Source organism: Clytia hemisphaerica, unplaced genomic scaffold (genome assembly GCF_902728285.1).
Source record: "Clytia hemisphaerica strain Z4C2 unplaced genomic scaffold, Clytia hemisphaerica genome assembly, whole genome shotgun sequence".
NCBI lineage: Eukaryota > Metazoa > Cnidaria > Hydrozoa > Leptothecata > Clytiidae > Clytia > Clytia hemisphaerica.
Genome location: NW_027104594.1, coordinates 2,109,994 through 2,123,131, shown reverse-complemented (window position 1 = coordinate 2,123,131; position 13,138 = coordinate 2,109,994). Strand labels below are relative to the sequence as shown.

Sequence of the window (13,138 nt, the reverse complement as noted above, 5' to 3'; positions counted from 1 at the left end):
AGGAAAAACGGAACTGCTATCATTTGTTTTTTATTTAACCAGATATTTAAATTTGGGCTCAAAAATACTTAAATAAATAAGTTAATAATATTCAATATACTATTTGTATCTTTTAGAAAATAAACACTTACAAAACGACATCTTTTATCATTTGGAATACCCCCGTATTTGGATCATTCTATTGTGGGCGCAAAAAAGGGCGGAAACTAAGTAGCACCCTCAGTGCAAGATTGCCGCCTCATCTTTATTCGCCCGCGCGAGAATGTGAGCTAATCATTTTTTTCTCGCACGCTTGAGGGGAAAAGGAAAGTGATTGATATTCTTTGAAGGAAAAGCGTCAGAAACAAACCCAAAGACCAAAAGATGTATTTTGTTGTTGAGAATCGATCCTGTGAAGATAAAAAAATTTTTGCTTTGCGTTTTTTTCGGAATGCTGAAAAACTCTAATTTCGATCTTCCTTAAAGGTAAAGAGGTTGCGAGATTTGGGTTAGCAAGGCACAAATCGCTAAAAAGCTGGTAAAATCGTAATCCTCAAAAATCGAAGTTCCAGCCTCACTGAAAATTGTTGAAAAGATTGTAAGAAAAAATATGCAAGACCACCTGGAAAGAAACAACCTATATAATACTAACCAGCACGGATTTAGGTCAGGAAGATCCTGCCTTAGCCAATTACCTGCCCACACTGAACGATTGATTCCTCATATGGAAAATGGCGACAACGTAGATGTTATCTACCTTGACTTCAGTAAAGCATTCGATCCGGTTGACCACTCAATATTTCTGCATAAACTTGAAAGAAATGGAAAATTTGTGGAAAACTTCTCTGTTGGATTAAATCGTTCCTAACAAAGAGAACACAGAGAGTCTCAGTCAACACAGAGAGTCTCAGTTAACACAAGGCTTTCCAAAAGTGCAGATGTTTTATCTGGGGTGCCCCAAGGCTCCGTACTGGGTCCCCTCCTGTTTCTTGTGATGATTCAGGATATTGATGAAGATATTTATCATACAGTGCTGTCCTCATTTGCGGACGATACAAGACTACTGAAAGAAGTGTCCAGTCAAGATGATGTTCAGCTTCTTCAAAGTGACCTCGATAGAGTACCGTGAGATTGGGTAACTTGCATCAGTGGAGGCTAACATGCATAGCCCTCAAATGAAAGACCTGGCTGGTCATTAAAATACAAAGTTAAATCAAAACAAAAATGGTAGAGTAAAAATGCGCGAGTGGAGCTGCGTAGTTGTATTTTAATGACCAGCCAGGTCATTCATTTGAGGGCTATGCATGTTAGCCTCCACTGATGCAAGTTACCCAATCTTACGGTATACAAATGGTCAGAGATCAATTAACATGCAACTCAATGGACTGAAATTCGAAATATATGTGTTATGGGAAAAATGAAGAGCTGAAACCAAATTCAGTTTATTATTCTGATACCCAGGACCAAATTGAAACCAAAAACCAAGTCAAAGACCTTGGAGTCACTTTGGATGTGGATATGAGCTACAGTCAACACATCCAAAATCAAATCAGCAAAGTAAAGTCAAAGCCATCAGCTCATGGATTCCAAACTATGGTCTCCGTCAAAGCGATGCCTCATCCAACAATTGGAGCTGCTGCAAAAATCATTTTTGAATGGGATTTCCTCGTTGAACCAGTTGAATTATTGGGAAAAGTTGAGTCAACTGAAAATATACAGTCTTGAAAGAAGAGAAAGGTACAGAATAATCTACACATGGTGCATACTAGAAGATATCACTCCAAACTTCAATTACAGCGATGATGCAGGCGGCTTCATTCCTACACATACCGTTCAGAGACTGGGTAGAAAATGTAATTTAAAAGCTGTTAATATAATGTCAAACATATTTGGAGGGATTGTCTCACAGGAAGGACCAAGACTTTGTAACGCTCTGCCAAAATCCCTTCAAAACCTTACAAAATGTACCAAACAAACTTTTAAACAACATCTTGACTAATTCCTCAATACACTGCCAGACGAACCACTGCTTCCTAATCATTTCAATTTCAGGAGAGCTGATTCCAACAGTATATCAGTAATGGTCAATCATCGGATTCCACAAATTGGATGAGTACCATAAAGTACAAAATCAAAAACGAAGTATCACGAAGAAGTAAGAAGTAAGTTGTCTTTCTTCTACAAAATTGCACTTTAAAATGTTGAATGTAATGTTAATTATGCATGTAAGTTTTCTATGAATCCTTTTTTTGCATGGCATGACCAGACGATCTCAATCGAACGGAATCGACGATCGAACCAGTCGAACCAAATCGAATGCAATCGACCAATTGAAATTCGATTGTCGATCGCAATCGAATCTAAAATCACAAAAATTCAGTCTCTCTAAGGGTCGGAAAATTCAAGATTTCTAGGAAATTTTTTTCATTCAGAGAGAAATCGAATGCCAATCGAACATAAATGGAATCAATCGAATGCCAATCGAACATAAATCGAATTAATCGAATGCCAATCGAACATAAATCAAATTAATCGAATGCCAATCGAATGCCAATCGAACATAAATCGAATTGATCGAACACAAATCGAATTGATCGAACATTAAACTAATCCAGACGATGTTAATCGAACGAATCGAACGCCAAATCAATTGAACGCAATCGAACGCAATTGAATGATTGAAATTCGATTGCCGAACGCAATCGAATGCCAATCGAATATTACCGCAATTTTCTCGATTGATTCCATTGCGTTCGATTACTGCCTGGATTCGATTGATTTGATTGATTCGATTGCGTTCGATTGACTAATGTATTCGATTGATTCGATTGATTTGACTACGTTCGGTTGGCTTATGCATTCGACTGGTTCGACTAATTGATTCTGTTGATTAACATTGATTCTTGTTCAACATTTGAAGAGTTAAATGAGATTATATGAATCATTTTAGCCTGGATTCTAGAAAATGCAGATCATGCAGGCCCACATGCTTACTGCCCGTTCGTTGCGTTGATTTATCTATCGTATCGATACTTAACCTCCCTAATAAGAGGCGCTCGAAATTGAAAGAACATCAATCGAACATCAATCGAATGTAATCGAATATCAATCGAACGTGATCGAATATCAATCAAACGTAATCGAACATCAATCGAATCAGTCGAATTTTACCCAGAATTTTATACGTTCGATTGATATTCGATTGCGTTCTGCAATCGAATCGCAATCATTCAATTGCGTTCGGTTGCGTTCGATTGATTCGATTGGAATTTTCGTTGGATTCCGTTCGCTTTGACATCGTCTGGACTAATCGAATCAATCGAAAAGTATATGCAATCGAAGCTAATCGAAACTAATCGAACGTCAATCGAACACCAAACGAACAGTAATCGAATCCAATCAACAAAAAGATGTGAAATTCGATTGGCGTTCGATCAATTCGGCTAATCGAAAATCAATCATTCGATTGCGCTTCGATTAAGTTCGATTGATTTGGTAATCGAATTTTTCGATTGACATCCCCTGGCCTGACTGGTTAGTTGTATTTTAAGGAAGACAATTGAATGCAGTCCAACGACAATCGAGCCAGTTGAACAGCAATCGAACCAATCAAATATTACCAGAACTTTTTGCGTTCGATTTGGTTCGACTGGTTCGATTGTTGATTCCGTTCGATTGAGATCGTCTGGGGACTGGGCATGGGCATGGCCATGGGTGGTTTTGCATATTTTTCAGACCCGGGGGGGTACTACCCTTGCCGACCGACGGGGATGCCCCGCTGAGGAGGTTCGAAAATTGGACCCTACGTGGGACTCGAAATTTGCAAAAAAAGTGACCCTGAATGGGACTGAAATTCCAAAATTTTCTCAAATTTTCTACTTTTTCCCCAAATTTTCTGAAAATAGGCACCCTACGAGGGACTGATTTTTCTATTTTGGTGCCCCGTAACCCATCTTGCCCTAGTACCCCCCCCCCCCCCGGGTTTTCAGATATCAGAAATAATCTCACTCAGCCACCTATTTTTGCATCAACAGCCTCAAGAAAATGTTAAAGCGCTGTGAAAGCAGAAGCCACAAATACAAAGAGTTGGGTTGGTGAGACAGGTGCTGACTAGGTACCTGTGTTCTTGCTCTGGTTTTTCGAAAAAAATCTTACCGCCATTTTCCATTCCTAAGGGTGAAGGCTTCTTCATAAAGACGAAAGACATGTATCTATTTTTCGGATCTGGTATGCGGGAATAGTGTCAGGACCTGCAGGCGACCTGGTAGGGTTGGGTATGGGTGTGGTTTGGGTGTGGTTGCGTATCAGATTGGTTAGGAATTGGGTTATTATCAGTTAGGGTTAGGGTTGGAGCTCGAAACAAGCACTTTTTTGTGATTTTCTCTTAATACAGTCTGGTCTGCAGTTTGTACAATATAAATAGCCGTCAGAAGCTCTATCCTGGCATGAATCCGAGGCGCAGTGGATAAGGCAATGGGTTTCAAAACATCGGAACTTTGCATTTAGTGGGTTCGAATCGAGTGTGATTGATTACGTGTTCCCGTGCCCTCGTGCCCTCGTGGGTCGTGCCTTCGTGCCTCGTGCGTCCCGTGCCCTCGTGCCTTCGTGCCCTCGTGGGTCCCGAAAAAAATTACGTGGGTCCGAAAAAAAATACGTGGGTAGTTCGTGGGTCCCGAAAAAAATTACGTGGGTAGTTCGTGGGTCCAAAAAAAATTACGTGGGTGGTTCGTGGGTCCCGAAAAAATTACTTGGGTAGTTCGTGGGTCCAAAAAAATCTCGTGGGTAGTTCGTGGGTCCGAAAGAAAATCTCGTGGGTACAGTTCGTGGGTCCGAAAAACATATACTTGGCATCCCAGAATTATTATAGAAAATTTGGTTAAAGTTGAGGTGCGAAAAGTCGATGCCACGAAGGGGGAGGCTTTGTATAAATTTGTCGAGAACTTTTTACAAAATCTTGTAAACACAAACGATTAGGCTCGCTATGGTCAGAGCCCTTAAATTTATCTGTTATGTCAACAGATGCAGAAAATTTATTTTCGGGTTATTTAACCGAACTATTCAGGTTTTTATTATAAGCTTACGGATATAGTATTAATTATAAGAACTTTCTGAAATAGGCAGGGATTTTTTAATATTTTAATTGAAGTTTGGCATTAGAAATCCTCTCATATTTCAAGAATCACACTGAAATACAACTTGAAATTTTGCACAAAGACAGTCTGATAGTGCCATGTTTCCCTAGTATAAAAATTTTTCATATTCAATGTCAATTATTTTTGGAAATTTGTATTCGAAAATGGTGTTTTCATTTTGGCGAGATCGTATGTTGTCTCAAAGTATAGCTTTAAGGAGAACAATATCCGATTAAACTCTCAAATTTATCCCAACAAATTCTCCAAAAAAGATTCCGCACACGTGACTACTGAACCCACGAAATCATTTTCTGGACCCACGAAATCAATTTCCGGACCCATAAAATCAAATCTTCAGGACCCACGCAATTTTTTTTTAGGACCCACGTAATTTTTTTCAGGACCCACGTAATTTTTTCAGGACCCACGTAATTTTTTTCAGGACCCACGTAACTTTTTTCAGGACCCACGAACTACCCACGAGGGCACAAAGGCACGAGGGCACGGGACGCACAAGGCACGAAGGCACGATCCACGAGGGCACGAGGGCACGGGACGCACGTAATTAATCACACTCGTTCGAATCCCACCGGTGGCGATCTGTCGGTAAGTCATTCAGTAGGTTAGAAAACATAGAAATTAACCAAGCAGAAAGTCAGAAAAACTACGAACAAGAGACTGGAAAGTACGAAATAAGTCCAGATCTGTCTTTCGTCTTTGTGAAGAAGCCACGACCATTCCTAAGCCGCGCGAGAATTTGACTTGATGATTAGAAAGTTCTGATATGAATGTCAGTTAATCGAGACAAATTTAATTTGTTGTTCAACTACACGGGTTCGACTAGACTAGTAAACTAGTCGTTGAAAACAGACCCAAATACAAAAAATTCAAGCTCCAAATAAAAAGAATCGAAGAGGTGAGGTTGCGTGTCTTTTCTGAATTTCAACGACTAGAAGCTTCTTCCCTTTAAAAACGTTGTTTAATTTTAAAACTTTTTTTAGGTTTTTGAGAATCCATCCAACTTTTTTGACTAAATGATATTTCATAGTAGCATTAAACATGGGAACATATAAATAAATGAGCATTTCCAAAAATACAATAAACAGAAAGAAAAATAAATGCAATCCCGCACGGGTCAGACATACAGAAATCTGTATGTCTCTCCTTACGAATTTAGGTGAAGAAAAACAGGCGTTGGAAGAAGCTTCTAGTCGGTTATTTTCCTTTTCTCTCACGCGCGCTGAATATTTAATTAGTGTTTACATTATTTGATTGACAGTTTTATTATAAGTAATAACTGACTAGTTTACTAGTCTAGGGTTCGACGTTCGACGAGGATTTTTCATATCATATGCGCGGTTACGAGTTACTTTTTACGCTTTTTACGAGTTGCAAATCGAAAAGTGCGAGTTGCAAATCGATAAAAGTCATAAGAGCACGGACTTGGTAGTCCCTTGGTAAGAGTAGACTGGAGTCGTTTATAATGCGTGTAATACAGTAGTATAGGCGTTATATGATAATACGATTATTGTTACGGGATAATTGCCCCGCAGGGGCTTTTGTTGCTTCACGTAGCGGACTTGCTCGCCAGAAAAATATTCATGATTCAGATTCATGTTCATGTTGTTTCTTCAGATTTTTTTCGTGATATTTTTTTAACTTTCGTGCATTTTACACAGAGCACTTGTGAAAGCGAGAAATCGAAAGTCCCGTTTGCACCCGTTTGCACTGCCAGTCTACACAGTTTAAAGGTTTCACTAACAACAAACAGCTCACAAGATTTTTGCTTGGTTAATATCTTTTTAACGTAGTTGCTCAAAACTAAAACTGGATTTAGTTGAGGGACATTGTTTGCTACTGAATGAATAACTATCAAACTACTGATATTGGATCAAACCTTATACGATTGTCGTCAGAAATGGATGACATCTTCAATCAATGTACAATGAATGACAGTGTGTTTTACACACACAGTCTGACAGTGTCTGGACAATTTTATACGCTGCTCTACCGAAACCCTACTGAACCCAGTACCCTATATATGGATATTGCATGCGCCGAAAGTAATTTTTCAAAGAGTAATCCTTGCGCCAAAACGTGCTAAAAACTGATGATACCAACATTGAGTTTCTTACAGAAGATTTAGTGAGTGAGACATGCCAATGAGAATATACTATGACTAACATGGAACTGATTAATTCTCGTGGACATTTGAAGCACAGTGTTACAGCAAAAAAATGGTTGAGCATGAGGAGCAGCGAAGCAGCGAGCAGAAAAATGTAAACAGAAGTGGAAAAAAAGCCGAAAAAACGATGGATTATGGAGTATATATTTGATGCTATTTTGTGAATAATTTTTTACGCCAATATTGAAGTTTTAGCAAACTTTGAAAATGATGTTTATGCCATGATGAATGATTAATGCCATGCAAAGTAATGTTCGATAAAAATCAAGAAAACAAAAATTTGTTCAATTTATTGTAAAAGCTTTTCGACTATCGTCATCGTCAGTACAGTACAAAATACATAAGCGTATGAAAAAGTATCTACAATTTATAAAGCACGATGTTTATGCCACTGTGCCAGAACGGTACTTTGATGTCTATGTATGCCAAAGATTTTCAGCTTAGTTACCTGAATTCCAGACTGGGACAAAACATTTCAAGCTTCTAAGAAAAGCTTATTATTACACACACTATTGGAGTAATTTCAATTTGAATTGTTTTGTCACATATTATGAACAGACTCGAACACTGAACACTCTCTCTACTAATACCACCACTGCACACTGTACCGTGTTGATGTTAAACGTAGGAGCGTACTTTGCTCAAATCAAAACTGAACAAACTTTTTGACTTTTTAGAACCAGACGTCCAATAAAATACAAACACAATGTTGTACCCACCTGTGAAGTGAAAAGTTTTTAACCATGTTGACGGTGGTTACAACAGGACAGGGTGTCTGAAATAACAGTCATTTCGTTGAAGAATCTCCGCTTTCTTGCTTGCCAGGGAAGTGGAAGTGGATTACAGCGATAGAAAAAAATTGTGTACAGTGGCGGATTAGATGTTATTTTAATATTTTCATGGTGACCAATTTTTGCTGAAGGCCCCTTTTCAGATTTTCTTAGGATTTTATTTTATGGTCTTTTGTAAATAAGAACAAAGGCTGTGAAATCCGACAAATTTAATCCCTGAAAACTAATACCTTTATTAAAATTATCTGATTCAACTGCCAATTTTGAGAGCAACTACACATTTTTTTTTTATAAGGAACCTTAACTTCGCTCTGAGCCTGGAGTTCCTTATTTTTACAGAGAATTTCAGTCTCAAAGTTCCTTACTACATAGGAAATTTTGAACTTTTTGCCCCTTGAAAGATCAAAATTTGGTCAAATTAGTCCCAATAAGGTACATTATTTTCAAATTCACTTATTCTCAGCCTGAGCAGTTCCTTAACAATTCCTTATTTTTTGAACCATTTTCAGCCATGAGTTCCTTATAAACGTGTTCCTTATAAAAAAAAAAAAACGTGTATCAAATTTATATCTTTAGTAACCATGAAGAAATTTTATTCAAGCTAACTGAAAACTTTTTGCAGAAACACGTATAAACATTGTTAAAGTTTTTCAGATAATTTTCAGTAACCTTTGATACAAATAGATTATATCTACAGTATGCCACCAGTCCAAAGTTACTTACTTTTTAAATTTCAAATCAAATGAATGCATTCAATTTCATTTTGGAATTCACCTTTAATCTGCATTATGTTTTCTTTATGGGAGGGAAGCACTTTCAGTTTCACAGTACACATTCTTATGTTTGGGTTTTCCAAATATTTTTATCTGGTGATTGAAGAAAATCAACTTTGATATCATTCTAGTTCTTAACATGTTGCGAAACCTGTACAGTAATGGTTTTATTCAGGTCACTTTGCATCAGAAAGTGTAGATTAACACTTTCGTTATGTATGGATCTTATTGAGGAAATTTTAACCGCATCGGCTCGTGTTTCTTAACTTTAAACAGCTCTAGTAACATTGAGCACTTTCTATGAAGACTCATTTCACCAATTTACAGTCTGATTATGATTCCCTTGCTCTCTTCATGGCTAAATTCCTCTGGGCTAATTTCTGCTATCAGCGGGGCATTCATAGCGACAGCTAATTGCTAGTATTAGTTTGTATAAACTAAAATTTGTTCCCTCCATTACTTTTTGCTTTATTTCTACTATGTATAAATTAGTCGTCTAGCTTGCTAGACTATGGTAAGAGTGGAAAAATAACATTTCTATGTTCTATTGATAAGAAAATTTAAGTCGGAGGAAGAGAGCTTGGTTTCAACTTTACTTTTGAGATGACATGGGATAGACGGTCGCTCACATCTCAAAAAGAGAAGTTATCGCTAAGTAGTAACAAAAGAGATATCGCATTTAATTTCTCTAGGCGCTAAAACGGGCGTCAGTCAGGGCGTATGGAAGGCCTTTTGACATCTGAATCTCCTGAAGAAAGCCCGTTTAACAAATATTTCCCTTTTGGAAAACGGGAAATATTTAAAAACAAACGTTTGGTAGAGAGAGAAGAAAAAAAGTATGTATTGCATGACTACAAAGAACTGTAGAGAAAAGTGCTCCCCGGCGGGTGTAATAGCAAAATTGGCGAATTGACTCATTAGGGTAAGGGCTTAGAGGTCCGGTCCGAAATGTATGTACACGACATACTCCAAACCTATTTTTGGTGCAATTTGGCGAGAATTAATTTTGGCGAACGACCCATTTTTGTTCAATATTTTAGCTGAAAAACGAGGGTTTTTAGGAGAAATAAAGACTAAATTAAAAGAGAATTAAATTTGGCGAGAATTTATTTTGGCGAATGATAAATTTAAATTTCTTTCCATCAAAATTTCTTCCCTTAAGGTATGTTTACCCTTGGTACCTTAATTTAAAAATTTTTCGATTTCGATGATTTTTTGATTGCTGATGACATCATCGATAACGTCATTTTGACGTCATTTTGTGAGCTATTTACTTGTGAGCTATATACTTTGTAGCATGTCGTAACTAACCCGAGTCGCCAACCGTGAACCGAGGCACCAATCGAATGATAAAAGATTTTTTTGAAAGATGAAAAATTGAAAATTGATTGGAGAAGGAAGATGAAGTTAAAAATTGATGTCGGGGTATATGTTTTTTTTTATAAGCAAGTGTATGCCCCTTGGTCAGGCTCGTGTATGCTTAAGTTCTCAAAGCATCCAGTCATATGTTATGCTTATTATATGCTTATGTGCTTATGAATTATGATTCACCTTGAGCCGAGCTTTTAGTGAAATTTTGTAGAAATTTGTTCAGATTTTGGGAGCAGTGGAGTAGGAAACCGTGGAAAGTCTTTTTTTTTACTTGACCTCTACCAAACCTTTTTAAACAGATAAAAATGACAACTGGAAAAATATTTCGGGCTGACTTATATGCTTATGTTATGTTTAGGAATTCTGCAAATCTGAGCCTTCATATGCTTATAAGCGTTATGCTTATAAAAAACATGTATGTGTCATAAACATAACGTTCCTTTCTTTCACACCCTCGAAAGTCACTCACGTGATACAAAAGTCATAAAACCATAAAACGCACATCAATAAGGCAAGGGTTATCAAATGTAAAAACTCGACAATGTGTCATAAACTTTCTTCTTAATTTGGGAATTTTGGCTGAAAACTGATAGTGATAAAAAGCGTGGATTTAGAAAATAATTGTGTGAGCTGGTGGTAGTGTGAGTGTAATGATTCCAAGTTCTTCTAGTCAGGTACTCTAACCTTTGGTTCCAAATAAACGGGAGGGGGGGGGGTTGGAAAATTTTCGAGATTTTAATAAACGGGGGGACCTAATTGCCGGGGGGTTGGAAATTGTACTTCTGAAACCGAGAAATATGGTAAATATAGGCTAAAATCAGGCTATTTAGAGCAAAATAAGGGGCCTTCTCTTTGCGACAGCTGAAAATATTCTTAAAAGTTAATAAACAGGGGGTCCTAATAAGGTCCGGGGGGCTGGAAAATTAACAAGGAGGGGGGGGGGGGGGGGTTGGAAAATTAACAAGCGGGGGGGGGGGGCGTTTATTTGGAACCTAAGAGTGCAATTAGTTTTTTACCTTGAAAGAGATGTGTGGCTGAAATTATAGACAAAGATTAACAATATTTTTCTGAGTCAGCAAAACTTAAAATACCTCGGGATCTGACCATCGAAATCCTATAAATCATACCATTTTTAAGTAGTACGTTTCAAGGCCCATATTTTGAGTATTGTTTGGAAATGTAAATCTAGCTAATGTGAGTAGTCGATGACGTCAAATGAAAATATGATAATTTTGGGATATTTCGGACAATTTTAGGGTCTAATCGACGTACTTTCAAAATTACCCCATTTCTCTTTGTACTGAAAAATGACGTCATCATAATCCAAAAAGGGGGTCTAACACTTTTTGATATCGACTGCGGTTTTTTGATGGTCTCACATAAGAAACACACTTTTAAGAATAAACTAAGAAACATCTAAAAACATGCTGAGACTGAGAATGAGAAAATAACATTTTTTTAATTCGGTTTTTTAAGAACCTTCCAAACGAGACAATTTTTTTTTCTTTGCATGAAAAAATAGGCTGATTAGAAACATGTAAGAAACATTTAAGGCCGATTTTACAAATTTCATCCTACTATTTGATCACTACAGTATTCATAAAACTCATCAATAATATTCATCGATCATCTAATGGAAAAATGAAGAAAAACAATTTCCTGCTTTTTAAATAACATTTTTCAGTTTTATATACCAATTTTACGAAGGAGCCATCTTGGAAAAGTTATTTTAGTCGCACCCCTTTCAAGCATGTTTTCATCAAAGACTGTTTGAACCAACTTGCATATATGAGTTTGCTGTTTGCTTTGGCGTCAGGACAACATTTAGTTTACAAACGACAAAACATTTAAATTAACAAATTTTAGCTATTATTCACTCACGGGAAGAACATTACTAAGGTTGGACGAAAAGGCTTCTAATAGATATGAAGTTTAACTAAAGAGGTTTGCGAATCAGGACTAGATTGGACATCAAACAACAGAAGAGAATACAACCTTTACTTGACTAGCCTGGAGGCCACGTCATCGCAAAAATCATAAAAAAACAAAGTTCAGCTAGGAATAGACTCTACTCTAGTTCCTGGTCTAACTAACGATGACATTTCTAACTCTTCTAAGTACCTTAATGCTCACAGCATTATGTTTCTCACACAATGGTTCAACAAACTGTTTGTACGAGAAACAGATCTTTATTGTCTTAGACGTTGGTTTACTGGTTTTGACTAATCCATACCGTATATGGTACTCGTATGATTTACTGATGAATCAATTGACGAGACGCTCATGTAACAAAATTTGGTTGTACTCAAAACTCAAAAAAGACTGGATACAACTTTCAAATGAAAGCGAAATTCAAATTTTTTTTGATTATGATGCATTGGTTATGGCGTCGCAAATCGTCGATGCAAATGAATTGGAAGAAGCAACTTTGAATTTAACTATAAACTACGAAATGAATCAAAGAACGTTAATTTATATCCATGATGAACAAGATCGTGATAATCCACAATCAAATAACAACTCCTTGGACATTGCTGAAAGACTTGTACGGATACAAAATATAGAGAATCAAAAGGTTTTTTTTAGTTGCCTGGGAAATATCTTTGGCGACATAATTAGTTCACTTTGCAACACTATGCAACAAAAACTACCAAAAAGACAGTTCTTGTATTTACCCTATGCTTATTCCAAGTGGGCACAAATGATGGCATTCAAACACACCTTTGATGATTTGGAAAACCCGAATCTTCAGTATGAAAATATCAAATGTGTTGACAGATATGATCGTGTTCCTATCTTCTTTGTATTCAGCTACGAGGGTATCAGTAATTTGCTCAATTACATCGGCCTTTCCACTATCTTAAGAAGAGAGATTGATAAATTTGAGGCAATAGATGTTCTCCAGTA

At 37.1% G+C, this 13,138-nt stretch overlaps 1 protein-coding gene across 1 annotated transcript in view; it reads left to right on the top strand.

Annotated features, from left to right (window-relative positions):
- The window catches only part of LOC136823927 (uncharacterized), a 402,896-nt gene that overhangs the window by 124,787 nt on the left and 264,971 nt on the right, over nucleotides 1-13,138 (top strand). The window lies entirely within an intron of this gene.